This window comes from Rana temporaria, chromosome 11 (genome assembly GCF_905171775.1).
Source record: "Rana temporaria chromosome 11, aRanTem1.1, whole genome shotgun sequence".
Taxonomy (NCBI): domain Eukaryota; kingdom Metazoa; phylum Chordata; class Amphibia; order Anura; family Ranidae; genus Rana; species Rana temporaria.
This window is the reverse complement of record NC_053499.1, coordinates 36,413,421-36,429,433: the sequence shown is the minus strand read 5'-3', so window position 1 is coordinate 36,429,433 and position 16,013 is coordinate 36,413,421. Positions and strand designations below refer to the sequence as shown.

The window sequence follows — 16,013 nt, the reverse complement described above, 5'->3', positions numbered from 1 at the left end:
ATGTGTTCAAGGTCTTTCAGGGAACAGATGAAACTCATAGATCACGATTAGGTCTTAAATAATAAGGTGCTATAGACCTGTGACATATTTATGGCAGATCCCGGACAGAATGGTCCTCGGTAGGCTTTAAAGTAATAGAACTGAAACATTATCTGTGCTCAAATCCAAATGGCTTACAAAATACAACAATGATAGATGCTTAGAAATCTGTGACTACATAGCAAAGATCAACCTCAGACAATTGGCTAAATACATAGATGAAATACATATCAATAAAGTGTTTTACCTGCCAAAGGATTTGTATTTCTGCTCATCAAGTCCTGAGATTTAAACAGCACTGTCCCTCATCTCTGCCTTTTCTGGCAGGACAGGAGACCTAATATATCTGATGGAATCTAATCCGATGGATTTTTTCGTCGGATATCCGATGAAGCTGACTTTCATCAGTCTTGCCTACATACCATCAGTCAAAAATCCGATCGTGCCAGAATACATTTTGGCCTAATTTTACGAAGAAGGGTGATTAATTAGCAACATTTTATAATAGAAACTACAAAAAAAAATGTATTTATTTTTTCAAACTTTCCTTTTTTTGTTTTGTTTATATAGCAAAACAAAAAACATAAAAAAAAATGGTGATTAAATGCCATAAAAACAAAGCCTGTCAGTCATTGTACAGCTTTGCATGACTGAGTGATTGTCATTCAAAGTCAGACAGTAAAGAAAGCTGAAAATTGGCCTGGGCAGAAAGGGGGTGAAAGTGTCTGGTATTGAAGTGGTTAAAGTGAACCCAACCGGGCCAAATATGTTCTAAAGTAAAAACAGTGCTGGTGTGTGGGCACCACAATTACTTGTGTTAGAATCGCTCCCTATCAAACTGTAGCGCTCACATCTGCAAGGGTCGCTGACTTGCCGCAGGTTCCTTTCACAGATTAGTGCAAGAGCAGCCAGGCACACAGCAACAGTCACTTATGTTGCTCAATGAACAGTCTAGGGGTTTCCTTGTTTATATCTATTGCTGAACAAGCTTGGATTGGGGACAGTGAGTTGAGGGATACTCCTTTAGCTCTGAACTGTAATGAGAGGACTCTCTTCACCTTGTCGCCACTCCTTAGGACAATCCCTTTAGTAAAGGCTCAGAAAATGGACAGCACTGAGACACTGTCAGAAATATCCCAGTCCAGGCAAGCATTAGTACTGATACATAAGGGGTGGCAGCAGCAACAGTCACCAGGATCCTGCACTCAACAATGTCCCTGGATAATTGGATGCCTCCTTCCAATATCAGACAGACATTTCTCCTGTGAACTCTCCAGACCAGATCCTCAGCGAACCCCCTTCCAGGGACTTTCAGGAAACAGGCCCTCCAGCATTAGCATAGCCAGAACCTTGATGAGCATAGGTAGAAATTTAGCTGGGCTGCCTAGAAAGGCAGCAGCCCTTCAGTCTGAGAACTTCTCCTGGACAAGAACAAGGCAGCTCCAGACTCCAGACTATTTATGCACTTTCTTAGCCACCTTCTGGGCACCCTCCCCCAGGGATTGGCTGAGACAACATAAATATTTGGGTCATTGTTTTGCCTTTACAGCCTATTACATTCTAGAATCCTCCAGAAGGCACAGGGAAAAAATCAAACCTGCAACCAGTTGAGCCTAGAGCATCCTAAAATTATCAAATCACAAGTTGCTCCACTGATTACAGAGGAGCCGAAAACTAAATTTACCTAACCAGCCTAACAACCTGTTTGAGAGGGTGCTACACAAGTGGAAGGGAAATCACTCTATTAGAAGAAGTTCTTCTGTCCCTCTTTACTCGTTGTCTCTAATTTTGATCTGATGTGTAGACTTCTTCAATAAGTACTATTTACCTAACAAGAGTGTGAGGCCTCCTACACACGACCGGTTTTCTCGGCAAAAAACAGCAAGAAAACTGCTTCTTGCCGAGAAAGCCGTTCTTGTGTACAAGGCGTTCAGGTTTCTCGTCTGAAAATCGACGAGAAAAAAAGAGAACCTGCTCTCTTTTTTTTCTCATCGAGATTCTCGGTTGCCTGTTTCCAGACGAGAAACCCGAGAGTGTGTATACTTACCTGTCGCCGTGGAAACCCGAGCATGCTCGAAATGACTTTGACGCATCCGCAGTAGCTTCCACGGCATAGTTAGGGTGAAGCAAGATGGCGGCTACTGCATCAAATGTGACGAGCGCATGCTCGTCGTACGCGATGACGTCACTGCGTTCTTTCCTTTCAAGAGAACCGCGGTTCTTTTGAAATGAAAAGTCAGTACACTCGGGCAGCAAGAGTTTCTTGCCAAGAATCTCGTCAGGGAAAACAACGTGTTTTTCCGAACGAGATTCTCGGTCATGTGTACGAGGCCTAATACTACACTAAACCTTTTTATTGATTACTGCAACTCCCTCCTCATTGGCTTACCCCTACATACTCTATCCCCCCTTCAATCCATTATGAATGCTGCTGCCAGACTCATCCACCTTACTAATTGCTTGGTGTCTGCTACCCCCCTTTGTCAATCCCTCCACTAGCTTCCGCTCACCCTAATTAAATTCAAAATACTAACGACTACCTACAAAGCCATCCACAACTCTGCCCCCAGCGACATCACTGACCTAGTCTCAAAATACCAACCTTATTCGTTCTCTACGTTCTTCACAAGACCTCCTGCTCTCTAGCTCTCTCATCTCCTCCCATGCTTGTCTCCAGGACTTTTCCAGAGCCTCTCCTACTCTATTGGCTTTTCGACAATCCCTGAAAACCCTCCTCTTCAGAGAAGCCTATCCTACCCACACCCACATCTTGTCCACCTGATCATCCCCCACCTTTATTCCACTTGACCCTTCCTTCTAGATTGTAAGCTCTAACGAGCAGAGCCCTCTGATTCCTTCTGTATTGTATTGCAATTGTACTGTCTTCCCCGATGTTGTAAAGAGCTGTGCAAACTGTTGGCGATATATAAATCCTGTATAATAATAAAAATCCAAAATATAAATTATTGCATTTGAGTTTACCCCAAAATGGTTTTTGCATATATATATACTGTATGTGTATATATATATATATATATATATATATATATATATATATATATATATATATATATATATATATATATAATAACATTTTTTACAGCCCATGTAATTGGGGGTATGGCAAGAGTGGTTCAATTGTTTACATATTTTGTGCTGAAAGGTGCCCCTTTTTTTCCTATTCCAGAAAATTTGGAGTTGTAGTGTTAGTTACAATTGATCTCTTTGTCTTTGCTGAGGCCTGGGCTGTACATGGGAACTTGACTTCTGCCAGATTCAAAATTAAAGTGTATTTGCAAGTATTTATTTTTTTTAGGTTTTGGATAGAGTCAACCCTGTCAAGTTAGTGTCAAGTTAGTGTGCTCTCTGTCCCCCGTTTGGGAGATTTCCCTTCACTTTTTGTCACAAAGACACAGTAGAAAGTAAGAGGAGATTTCTCCAAAGTATGGAATATCTACACTTTCCCATTTGTCTCAGAAACAGCTGTCCCTATTGGATTTGCCCCCAGCTCCTGTTCCAGTGACAACTGTAACATTTTGGATTCCTATCATTTTCTGTCCAGGTTACAGTGGTCACTGGAACAAACCGAATCTCACCAGTGAGGTCACAGACAAGGATAAGCATCTGATAAAAGTCCAGGTGCTTAGCTGAACTTCAATGTGTGTGAAAGGATGGATCATGTATGGGTCCTTTCATACGGGCGGATCCCGTGATGATCCGCCCCCGTGAACATCCGCTTGCTCAGCAGGGATCGCTCCTTTGATCCCTGCTGAGCCGGCAGATGACAGGGTGGTCTCTGCACACTGTGCAGGGACTGCCCTGTCAGATCTCCGTTCTCCTCTATAGGAGGATCCGATGAACATGGACCGTATGTCCGTGTTCATCCGATCCGTTCTGCAGACGGATGGAAAAATAGGATTTTCCTCCGTCTGCAGAATCGGACCTTAGCAGGGACGGATGATATTGGGTGTCAGCGGATGTTTATCCGCTGACACCCGCTATCCCATAGGGATGCATGTATGTTCGTATTTCATCCGAAAAGGTATGGATGAAATACGGACATACTGTCCGCACGTGTGAAAGAGGCCTAAGTCTGTGCGGCTAACAGGGTCCCACCTTTATCACACATTGACATCCGGAGCCAGGACAAGCTCCATCCTTTGCCCGCCCTTCCAGCGGTTGGTTCATAGAGGAGGACCCGTCAGAGCCTGAGCACCATCCATAATTTTGGTATTGCTTGACAGCTTAGCTTGACTTTGCAGTTTTTGTTGAATAGTAGAAACTCTTCTCCCCTCTGGAGTTCTGCCATTTGTCAGTTGAATAACAAAGAAAAGAGTTTGGGGTAGATCCACAAAGAAAGTACGCCGGCATATCTATTGATACGCCGGCGTTATTTCAAAATTCCTGCGTCGTATCTTTGTTTTGAATCCTCAAAACAAGATACGACGGCATCTGGGTTAGATCCGACAGGCGTACGTCTTCGTACGCCTTCGGATCTTAGATGCAATTTTTCGATGTCCGCTAGGTGGCGTTCCCGTCGTAATCCGCGTCGAGTATGCAAATTAGCTATTTCCGACGATCCACGAACGTACGAGCGGCCGTCGCATTCTTTTACGTTGTTTCCGTTCGGCTTTTTCCGGCGTATAGTTAAAGCTGCTATCTGGTGGCGTACTCAATGTTAAGTATGGCCGTCGTTCCCACGTCGAATTTTAAAAATGTTATTTCATTTGCGTAAGTCGTCCGTGAATGGGGCTGGGCGCCATTTACGTTCACGTCAAAACCAATGACGTTCACGTCAAAACCAATGGCGCAAATTCTTTCAGGATTCAAACCAAAGCCAGGTAAGTTACGGCGGCGTAGCGTATCTCAGATACGCTGTGCCGGTGCAGATCTTTGAGGATCTGCCCCTTTATCTCTACGGGGCTGGGCAAAATCTAACTTTGGCTAAGCACACTATTCCAGGATCCAAGGGAGACATGTGGTGGAGTAATTTGAGGACTAACACGGCAAGCAGCCTGCACATCAGCGTTCTTATTAGACATTTATTTATATGATTAGGGCTGAAGTTTCAGGTAATGCAATAAATCACAGTAGAGTGACACTGACCATTCTTTAACAGCATAGATAAGCCAACTGTACTGAACATATCTGGAATCCATCCAGCTCATATTTGAGTAATTAGCCCACAATGTCACCCAGATGGCCCAATTAGCACAGCTGCAAATTGGGAATTGAAAGGGGGGTGTTTATTTTTATTTTTTTTAATGCTCACTTATATCTAATTAACAGCAATTTTGGCCTTACATATGGTGATTTTCTGACAGTTTAATTTGTTTTCAACTATCTTTTAATCTCAAAGGAGATGTATTTTGTTATATGACGGGGTGGTTGTGGGTTGCCTTAATACATTTGATGTTTTTTGTTTTTGTAATCAAATGCCGCGTACACACCATCACTTTATGTGATGAAAAAAAATGACGTTTTTAAAAACGTCACTTTAAATGATCGTGTGTGGGGGAAAACGTTGTTTTATGTCTTGTAAAAAACGACCAAAAAAAATTTAAGCATGCTTCAATTTTATGTGTCGTTTTTCAAAACGTAATTTTTTTACTTCACAGAAATTGACCGTGTGTAGCAAAAAACGTCGTTTAAAACTACGTTTTTTCACCCGCGCATGCCCAGAAGCTAGTTATGAAGTGAGCTTCAATGGAAAAACGTGGTGAACGTAACCTCGCTTTGCTAGAACATTGTGAGAAAAACGATGGTGTGTAGGCAACTTCGTCTTTGAAAATTGAAGTTTCAAAAACGTAATTTTTTACTTCACAGAAAATGTCGTTTTTTTTTCATCACATAAAGTGATGGTGTGTACGGGGCATAAGGCTGGTCGGAAGCAGTTTCAATGACTAGAAAACTACAAAGCAAATACAACCAGCTCCCATTTCCCATCCCCAGCATTTGAATGGGCAGTAAATGAGTAGCACAAGAGTGTTAGGAAGGTCGTAGAAACGAGCATAGGAGAAGGAGACAAGGGAGCTAGGGAGCAGTAGGTCTTGGGAGGAGTGGAGAGGACGGTTTGGGTGATATTTGGAGATAAGATTAGCGATGTAGCCTAAGACAGAGTTGTATATGGCTTTGTATGTTATTGTTAATGTTCTGAATTTTATTCATTGGGCAATGGGAAGCCAGTAGAGGGATTGGCAGAGAGGAGTGACAGACACTAAATGGTTGGTAAGGTGGATGAGTCTGGCAGCAGCATTCATGACAGACTGAAGAGAAGAAGCCTATGAAGAGGAGGGAGTTACAATAGTCAAAGCGTGAGATTAGGAGGGAGTGAATAAGTTGCCTACTGATTTCAACGGTTAAAAAGGGGTGTGTTTTGGAGATGTTAAGGAGATGAAGTCTACAAGATTTAGACGGTGATTGGATTTGGGGCTGAAAGGACAGGTCAGTCCAGGATTACACCTAGTACCCTGGCATGAGATGAGGGACTGATAGGTGTATTATTGATAAGTCGGGGGAGGGGGCATGGGCATGAAGGAATATTATGAGCTCAGTCTAAGAAAGATTGAGCTTGAAGAAGTGGTGTGACATACATGCTGATAGGTTAGTTAGTAGATCGAGTAGTCCAAGTCTGCCATTTCTTTTTTTCTTTTTGTTACCTTTATTGTCTGACTATAGATCTATGTTTGTCCCAAGCATGTTTGAAGCCATTTACTGTTGACTGTCTCACTACCTCTGCTAGAAGTTTATTCCAAGCATCAACTACCCTTTCCGTAACATAATATTTTCTAAGCTTCGTTTTGAAATTTCCTCCAGTTAGTTTGAGGTCACGTCCCCATGTTCTTAATTTTGGTTTAATATTGGAAAACAAAATGCCCTCCTAAACCTTATTTAACCCCTTGATGTATTTAAGGCCCGGTACACACGAGCAAACATGTACGATGAAACCGGTCCGTCGGACCGTTTTCACCGTACATGCCTGCCAGAGGGCTTCTGTACGATGGTTGTACTAACCATCGTACAGAAGTCCGCGCGTAAACAATACGCGGGGCGTGTCCGCGTCGTCGCCGCGACGATGACGCGGCGATGACGCAGAGACGTGGGCGGGCCTGCCATTTAAAGGCTTCCACGCATGCGTCGAAGTCATTCGACGCATGCGAGGGACGGCGGGCGCTCGGACATGTACGGTAGGTCTGTACTGAAGACTGTACATGTCCGAGCGGGCAGGATTCCAGCGGACGGTTTTAAAACACGTCCAGGAATATTTGTCTGCTGGGAAAAGGCCCGGCGGGCAAATGTTTGCTGGAATTCGGCCCGCTCGCGCCTACACACGACCGAACATGTATGCTGAAACTGGCCCGCGGACCAGTTTCAGCATACATGTTTGGTCGTGTGTACGGGGCCTAAAGGTTTCAATCATGTCTTCCCTTTCCCTTATTTCCAGAGTGTACATATTAAGTTCCTGAAGTCTCTTCTGATATGTTTTATCCCCCAGACCTCTTACCGTTTTTGTTATCCGTCTCTGGACTCGTTCTATTTTATCAATATCTTTGTGTAAGTGAGGTCTCGAGAATTGGACACAGTATTCTTAATGAGTTCTCAATGAAGATCTACAGTATATCGGGGAATCAGAACCTCCTTCCTCCTGTTAGTGATCCCTCTAATAATACATCCTAAAATTGTATTAGCTTTTCCCACTGCCTGGTCACACTGTAGTAATGGTAATGGTAATTGCAATGGTACTGGAAGCCATTTATCAAGTGACCAAGGCAGGGGGTGTATATTGAGAAGAGGAGGGGTCCGGGGCAGAACCTTGGGGGACTCCTACAGAAGAGGAAGTGCAGAGGAGGAGATAGAGTTATAGGTAAACCTGAAGGAGCACTGTGATAGGTAGAAGCAGAACCAGGAGAGTCTTGAAGGCCAAGAGCGTGGAGTTTTTTGAGGAGGAGGGGATGGTCAACAGTATCAAAGGCCACAGAGAGGTTAAGTAGTATGAGTAGTAGTGGTCCTTGGAAGTAGTGTATTTAGTTTTTGTGCTGCCCTAGGCCTGACTAAACTTGTAAAGCCCCGAATTTAAATTTGACCCACCCCTTCCTGTCAAGGCCAAACCCCTTTCCATTTAAGACCCGTACTGACATTTTTGAGTGGTAACACTAGTTCTGAGGGCCTGGAGGGGGGGGGGTGAATTCCCTTAATTAGCATAGGTTTCCTCTCACTTTCTGTTTTGCTATGGGGCAGGAAGTGAAGGGAAATCTCTGCAATGAGACTGGGATGGTAAAAAATGAACTGATAGGGGCTATAACCCTCCCTTACTCTATCCAAAATGAAAAAAAAAGTGTTGCCTATAGTTCTACGTTAAGCACAAATTTCTGATAATTTTATGGAGAGGACAAAAAAGATATAACCATGTCAATGGTGCAGCAGAAAAAATATAGCACAGTGAGGAAGGTTTATGGTTCAGGATGATAGTCCAGTCAAAAGCAGTGCCCCCCCAAGGTTGCGGAATGCCGGCCGCTAATTGCGGAATGTCGGACACTTTATGGGGGCGCTAGACTAATTTGCATGCAGTGTACTGTTGGCCTATGCCAGGATACAGCGCTGGTCTTTGGTTTTAGCAGTTGGTAAATCACAACAAAGTTTGCACATACTGGCCCAGATTCACAAAAGAGATACGACGGAGTATCTCAGATACTCCGTCGTATCTCTCAGAGTATGTATGCGACTGATTCATAGAATCAGTTACGCATAGATAGCCATAAGATCCGACAGGTGTAATTGTTTTACACTTTCGGATCTTAAGATGCAATACCGCGGCCGCCACTGGGGGGAGTTTGCGTCGTAAACCAGCGTCGGGTATGCAAATTAGGAGTTACGGCGATCCACAATGGTTTTTCGCATTCGCTACGTCGCCGCTAGTCTAGTTTCCCATCGCAAAGTTACTCGTCGTTTTGGGTGCCCTAACTTTACACAGCACACGTATGTGCTGTATAAAGTATGGCCGTCGTTCCCGCGGCGAAATTTAAAAATTCACGTCGTTTGCTTAAGACGTACAGGAAACCTGGAAATACGCTACGCACGTCGCCGTTTTCGAAAAAATTACGTCACTTCGCGCAAAGCACGGCGGGTAATTCAAAGGGGAGCATGCGCAGTAGGTCCGGCGCGGGAGCGCGCCTAATTTAAATGGCACACGCCCCTTTGAATTACGCGGGCTTACGGCGTAGTTTTCATCGCAAGTGCTTTGTGAATCAGGCACTTGCGATGAAAACTTGCGGCGGTGTAACGTATCTACGATATGTTATGCCGCCGCACTTCTACCTGAATCTGGCCCACTATATCTATGGAAGAGCAGAGGTTTCACCTTAGGACAGGGCTATGCCTCCCTTTCTTCTGTTTTCTATAACATAGGGCAAACACATCTGTAGTCCACAAAGATAGCTGGAAGCAATACTAACTAATAAGAATGCAGCACAGGCAGAGAGCACAGAAAGTTATCAGCTTAGACAATTTATCAGAGGATCAACAAGTTTGGCATTTATTCAACAGATGTAACAAAATGCTTTACATTAGTATTTACTAAGCCAAAAGGGAGCAAATAAAAAGAAGTGCATTGTTCATGTTTCCATACACTTTAACCTCTAAACTACCGTAGCCACATATGAGTTAAAAAAGAACCTTTTAAAAATAAAGCTACCTTTTATGTATTAATGTTTCGGCAAGGCGATAATAAATTTATAACATGATAGAGAAAGCTCAAGTGCCTGGTCTTCCATGATCCTAATAGCTGATAGTTTTCGGTGTCCATTAAAAAGGTATGCTGGATAAATACGTGCTTCCCCCGGGAATCAGAGAGAGTCTTTGCGAATCCCTTTGCAGTCAATTGTCTGAATCTACCATCAGGTTAATGTTGCAGCAGTATTATTGGCAGTGGCTAAAAAGCAGTGGCTCTGTATTTAGTTCAGAGGTGATTACCGGGCTTGGAACCTGTACAGATATCCCTATTTTTTTGGGGATGGGAACATGGAGTCGCTGGATATGAAAGATCTGGTAGGAAAAAAGTTTTTTTTAACATGCTTGTTTTTCTTGCTCTGTATCTTGCTTTCTTTGCTATTGACTTTTACACTCTTATTCTAAATCTGTTTCCTTCTTAATTAGCAAGATTTATGCTTATCCAAATTTAAGAGGTTCTTTGGCTTATTCATTTAATTGCAAAGTTATAGGCTTAACTTTTTCTTTAATTTTAAATTTTCATATCTCTAATTATAATTTTAAAAAGATAAATGTAGAGGTTGTTACTGCTAGAAATATTTAATACAAATAATGAGCTTATGCGGGTACTTTTGATTAAAGTAACAACTAGCTAGTGCACTTGGCAAAGATTTGACAACATGATTTATCATAACTTTGAGAAACAATGTGCTAAATTTTTAAATTCTAGATTTTTTTTCTGGAAATAAAATGTACAGCAGCATGTACTTAACCAGCTTCAAATGTTAGGCGTGCTATGTATGGAAAAAAAAAAAACATAATCAAAGTACACAGGCCATTCGAAAGCATGCCCTGACCCCCCCACCACCATTTTTAACAGAAATTGGACTTGCGGGTAATATAGAAGCTGGCTGTTACATTATAGTTGTTTATTTATTCTGTTTTATTCATAAGGAATGTGAATTTTGATGTGCATATGATGTCAGTTAAGCAAACTTACAAAAAAAAAAAAAGTCAAAAATGTGTTTCTATTTAACTCCTTATTATCCTTTAATTAACTCCAGTCAGCCCTAATTAACTACTTCACCTTCACTTACAGTAGGTAGTATATTTATGCTAATGTTTTTTTTTATTTCATTAGTTAAGTTTTTTCTTCTTTTAGTGTTGCATTTAAAATGTGGTTGTTTCATTTGTAAATAGCTTTGCAATGCCTTTTACCAGAAACATAATTTTACTGTCATTATAAATGGGAGAAAAATTAAGTATAGAATCAAATGTACACCTTTTATCTACAGTACTGCTAATTATTATTTAAACTAACATTGTTCAAAGTAGAAAAAGTGCATTTTTACCTTTTTTTTCTTAACATCTTTTTGTCTGTAGATGGCATAGAAAATAAAATCAGTTTTCAAGTCAATATCACCCAAAAAAAATTAAAATGTTTGTCCTCAAGAAAAAAAATACTATGGGGTAGATTCAGGTAGGGAGCGCGTATTTGTGTGCGGGCGTAACGTATCCTATTTACGCTACGCCTCTGCAACTTTGACAGGCAAGTGCATTATTCACAAAGCAAAGTTGCGGCGGCGTAGCATAAATAGGCCGGCGTAAGCCCGCCTAATTCAAATGTGGAACATGTGGGCGTGTTTTATGTTAATTTATTGTGACCCCACGTAAATGACGCTTTTTACGAACGGCGCATGCGCCGTCCGAGAAAGTATCCCAGTGCGCATGCTCCAAATTAACCCGCAAAAAGCCAATGCCCTATTCGCAAACGACTTACGCAAACAACGTAATCGACGGAAAATTCGACGCTGGCCCGACGTCCATACTTAACATTGGCTGCGCCTCATATAGCAGGGGTAATTTTACGCCGGAAAAAGCCTAACGTAAAATCTGTACTGCGACGGCCGGGCGTACGATCATGAATAGGCGTATCTAGCTGATTTACATATTCTAGGCGTAAATCAGCGTACACGCCCCTAGCGGCCAGCGTAAATATGCAGTTAAGATACGACGGCGTAGGAGACTTACGCTGGTCGTATCTTAGACAAATTCTGGCGTATCTGATTCTTTGAATCAGGCGCCAAGATACGATGCCTTACACTCAGAGATACGACAGCGTATCTGGAGATACCCCATCGTATCTCCCACCTGAATCTGGCCCTATAGGTATAACTTTGTGAAGTTAAATATGCCAAAGTCATATCAATCTGCTAAATGTAAAAATGTATTCATAAGGGAGTCTAATTGTGTGAGAGCTGAAATGAGTAAACTACACAAAATACATATTGTGAAAAAATATTATTTGAATTTAAGTATTCAATTTAACATTATATATGTTTCCATTATGCAAAGTCGTGTTTTGAAAGAGTCTGAGAGTCCTAAGAAGCAATATCTGAATACACATTATTTATTCCTACAGAATTGAAAAAGGCAAGAATTATTTTTATTAAAACAGGAAAAAGTACACACATTTTTTAAGCGCAAATTTTTTTTTATATTTTTTGTAAAATCACCCCTTTAAGATAAGAGCTATTGAAATTATTTAACACCTGGAGCAATGCTTATGTTGTAAAATCATATACACAAATGTGCTATTTTTAGTTAAAATCATCAGAAGGTGAATATGTAAGGTAATTATTGGATGTTATCTTTACAACTTGCCTCAGGCCATAGTTCCTTCCTTAAAAAAAAAAATAGACAGATTTCCATTTTCTAAAATCACAAAGTTTGGTGTAACACTAATTGGCTTCTTATCTATTCCCTTTAATCAAAACTGTTCAATGACAACCAGACCACTGCCATGTGAACTGGCATACACCAGCTTATAGTTAATTACACCGACTGTTTCCTCACATGGTTTTGGGATATGCTTGAGAAACAAGGATTCCATGTGTTTTTTTATAGTCAAGATGCAGATAGACCCTCACAGGGTCACTGGGAGTGTACTTCCTGAAGCTTGTCTTGTGTAACTCTCCCTGTTTCTGGGTCTTTGTGCTTTACATAGCTTCCTGAAATAATTACAACACCCTACCTTAGTACTGCTATCAAGAGCCCTCAGCCCTGATGCAAGCAGTGGGCTGGCTCTTGCCAGAAGTTATGCAAATATCAAAATGCTCTGACGTGTAGATGTCAGTCTGGAAGAATGGAAATTTCTAGGCCTCAGCTAATGCTCACTCACATTCCATATTGGGTGCCAGGAAGCTGCTGCGACATGACGGGTGATCACAAATGCGCATGGTCATACCATTGACCATGGAATTGTACACAGGAATGCAGGCACGCACAGGAGCACGTCCACAGTCTCCATTGGTGCCAAATAGCCTATTTAATGGAAACTCAGCGCTGACTGGTCTTCAGCTGTTTCCTTGTGCCCTGCTTGAATCTTGTATGATATCTGTTGCTAACCTGGCTTTGGTATTGACCCGACCTTGGATCCTATTTATGCTTTTGATCATCGGTTCCTGACCTCGGCTGACTCCTGACCTCGCTCCTGTCTGATGCTTTGGTACCTCATTGCTGAATCCGGTTATCCTTCTGACTACACTTCTGTCTCTTGTTTGCCTTCACGTTACCTCTGAGTGCCTGCGCTGGCTGCCACTGATCCCAGCTCCAGTGGACAAGGTGTGATCCTGTCTCAAGCCTGCTGGTAACTCCGACTAGCCATTCATCCTGAACCTGCAGTCCTGGTGGAGTGTCCCTATAACTTTGGCTGATCTATCTGGCATCGTCTTAGTCCCTGACCTGACTCTCTGCCTGACCCACTGAGTCGACAACTCCAGCCACAAGCTCTGCAATCAACACCTGCGGGCCCTCCTGTTCCTCCTGTCCTTTGGCACCATCTGTTCCACTCTCAGTGGGCCTGGGCTAGAGATACAAGAGAGGCCAACCTCGTCAATTTAGGCTTCTACCAGGTACGTGACACTGGGCTCTCATGATTAATAGAACTGAAATCTAATAATTAAAAAGGAGCAAGCCTGGACAAGTTAAGCTGAAGAGGAAAAGGCTAGATTATACTAAACATCCTTCAGCCAGGAAATGAGGCAGGCTCTGGCTCACTTGCTGAAGCTTCTAATTAGAGCCGAACCTGGGCGGTTGCACTGGGTGCCATGTGCTCAGGCAGAGGGGGGGCACAAAGCTCAAGTGGCACTCAGGGCCAGCACTACCTATAGGCAAGGTTGGCTCCAGCCGTCCTACAGCCCACATCAGTCGGGGGCGCTGCTCTGGTGCTCACTGGTGTTGCTATGGGCAGAGGCGGATCACATGGGACTAATGCATGTAGTGGGTTCTGCGGATCCCCCTTCCGCTTGCTCTCCCGACAAATTATAGGAGCGGGTCTATGGAGGCGAAACTATGCTGCCCCGCTCAAGTTGCCACTGTCAGAAGAGGGCTCTCTGTTTCCTGTCCATTCCCCCTCCCTCCTTCTGTCAGCAGTGGGGAGCAGAATAGCAGGAGATCTGAGAACAGCTGTGTCTCTGTGTGGAGAGAGAGCAGCTATGGGCTCTTCCTTCCCCCCTCCCTCCCCTCCTCGTGCTGCTGTACTCAGGAGCTGCACTTGCCAGAACAGCCGCTATGTTTCTTCCCTCTCCTTACTGGCCAGGGGAAAGACAACAATAAAAAAAGAAGAAAGGAGGATCATGGTACATGTAGTTCCTAGAACTGGAGGGCCCAATGCAACCCTAAAGGGGAAACTGCAGCCCCCAGCATGCGCAGCTGAAGGGGAGAGAGAGAGCCAGGCTAGGGGTGGCAAGTGACACACTGCATCTGGCTGCAGGTGACGGTGGCAAGTGAAATGCTGCATCAGGTGGCAGGGGAGTGGCAAGTGACACTGCATCTGGCAAGTAACACGATGCATCTGTTGGCAGGTGATGGTGGCAAGTGATACGCTGCATATGGCAGCAGGTAACGGTAGCAAGTGACACTCTGCATTGGCAGCAGGCGACGATGGCAAGTGACATGTTGCATCTGGTGGCAGGCGATGGTGGCAAGTAACATGCAGCATCTGGTGGCAGGTGACGGTGGCAAGTGACAAGCTGCATCTGGTGGCAGGCGGCAATGTGGCACGCTGGATCTGGGGCAAGTGACAAGCTCAGGATTCCCACTGATTCTGCATTATGTATAAATAATATTATTCAATCATCCTGACACCATATCAAGCATTGTGTCAGGATGATTTAGGTGCTAACGCATCCTTTGGAAGGATCATTTAATTTTTCTTGATCAATGTTAGAAATGTTGAAGGAGCCAAGAAGAGCTGCAGACGTTTACTACATTCAAGATCTTTATTTCTTGTTTCCAAATCCCTTCATTGCTAGGTACTGTAGTAGAGCTGTAAATAGTTATTGTTGGAAAAATTCAGGATGTGGTTGCCATGCTTGCGGTTTATTCTTACTGAAACATTTGTAAACTCAACATTTTAAAGTTTAGAATTACCGGTGATAAGCTGTTGAGCATTATCCTCTGGTGTTGTGACATTGACTCGTTGCCATAGAAATATGTGTAAAGGGGAGGGGTTTGTAAGATGACCACTCCCATGTGGGGTCCCAAAATAACGCCAAAAGTGTCCGATGTGTCCAGCACTGTATGAGAGTGTGAAACGCGTTGGCTCTTTTCCTGATTTTTTGCTGTGATATTTCCATGTTGTGACCAGTTTTTATTAAAAGGAACACATTTTTATTTTTGGAGTGCGGCCGTCCCGGTTCTTCCATATATATTTTTGTCCGATGTGTCTGCCATAAAGTCAGTCACAATAAAAATCGCTGATCGCTGCCATTACTAGTAAAAAAAATAAAAAAATTCATAAAAATTACAAAAACTACCCACTATTTTGTGGACTCTATAACCTTTGCGCAAACCAATCAATAAACGCTTACCAAAAATATGTAGAAGAATACGTATCAGTCTAAACCGAGGAAAACATTAGTTTTTTTATATATTTTTTGGGGGTATATATTATAGCAACAAGTAAAAAAAATATTGCTTTTGCTTCAAAATTGTTGCTCTATTTTTGTTTATAGCGCAAAAAATAAAAACTGCAGAGGTGATCAAATACCACCAAAAGAAAGCTCTATTTGTGGGAAAAAGAGGATGTCAATTTTGTTTTGGAGCCACGTCGCACGGCCGCACAGTTGTAAGTTAAATCACAAATTCACAAAAAGTGCTCTGGTCTTTGGGCAGCCAAATGCTGAAGTGGTTAACCCACATATACGCGTAAGCCATTGTTTTCATTGGTGCTAGCTCACATCTGTGCACCATGTGTTGGCCCAAAA

The 16,013-nt window shown here is 42.8% G+C and overlaps 1 protein-coding gene across 1 annotated transcript in view; it reads left to right on the top strand.

Annotated features, from left to right (window-relative positions):
• The window catches only part of ANO3 (anoctamin 3), a 307,522-nt gene that overhangs the window by 39,811 nt on the left and 251,698 nt on the right, over window positions 1-16,013 (top strand). The gene's annotated exons all lie outside the window — the stretch shown is intronic.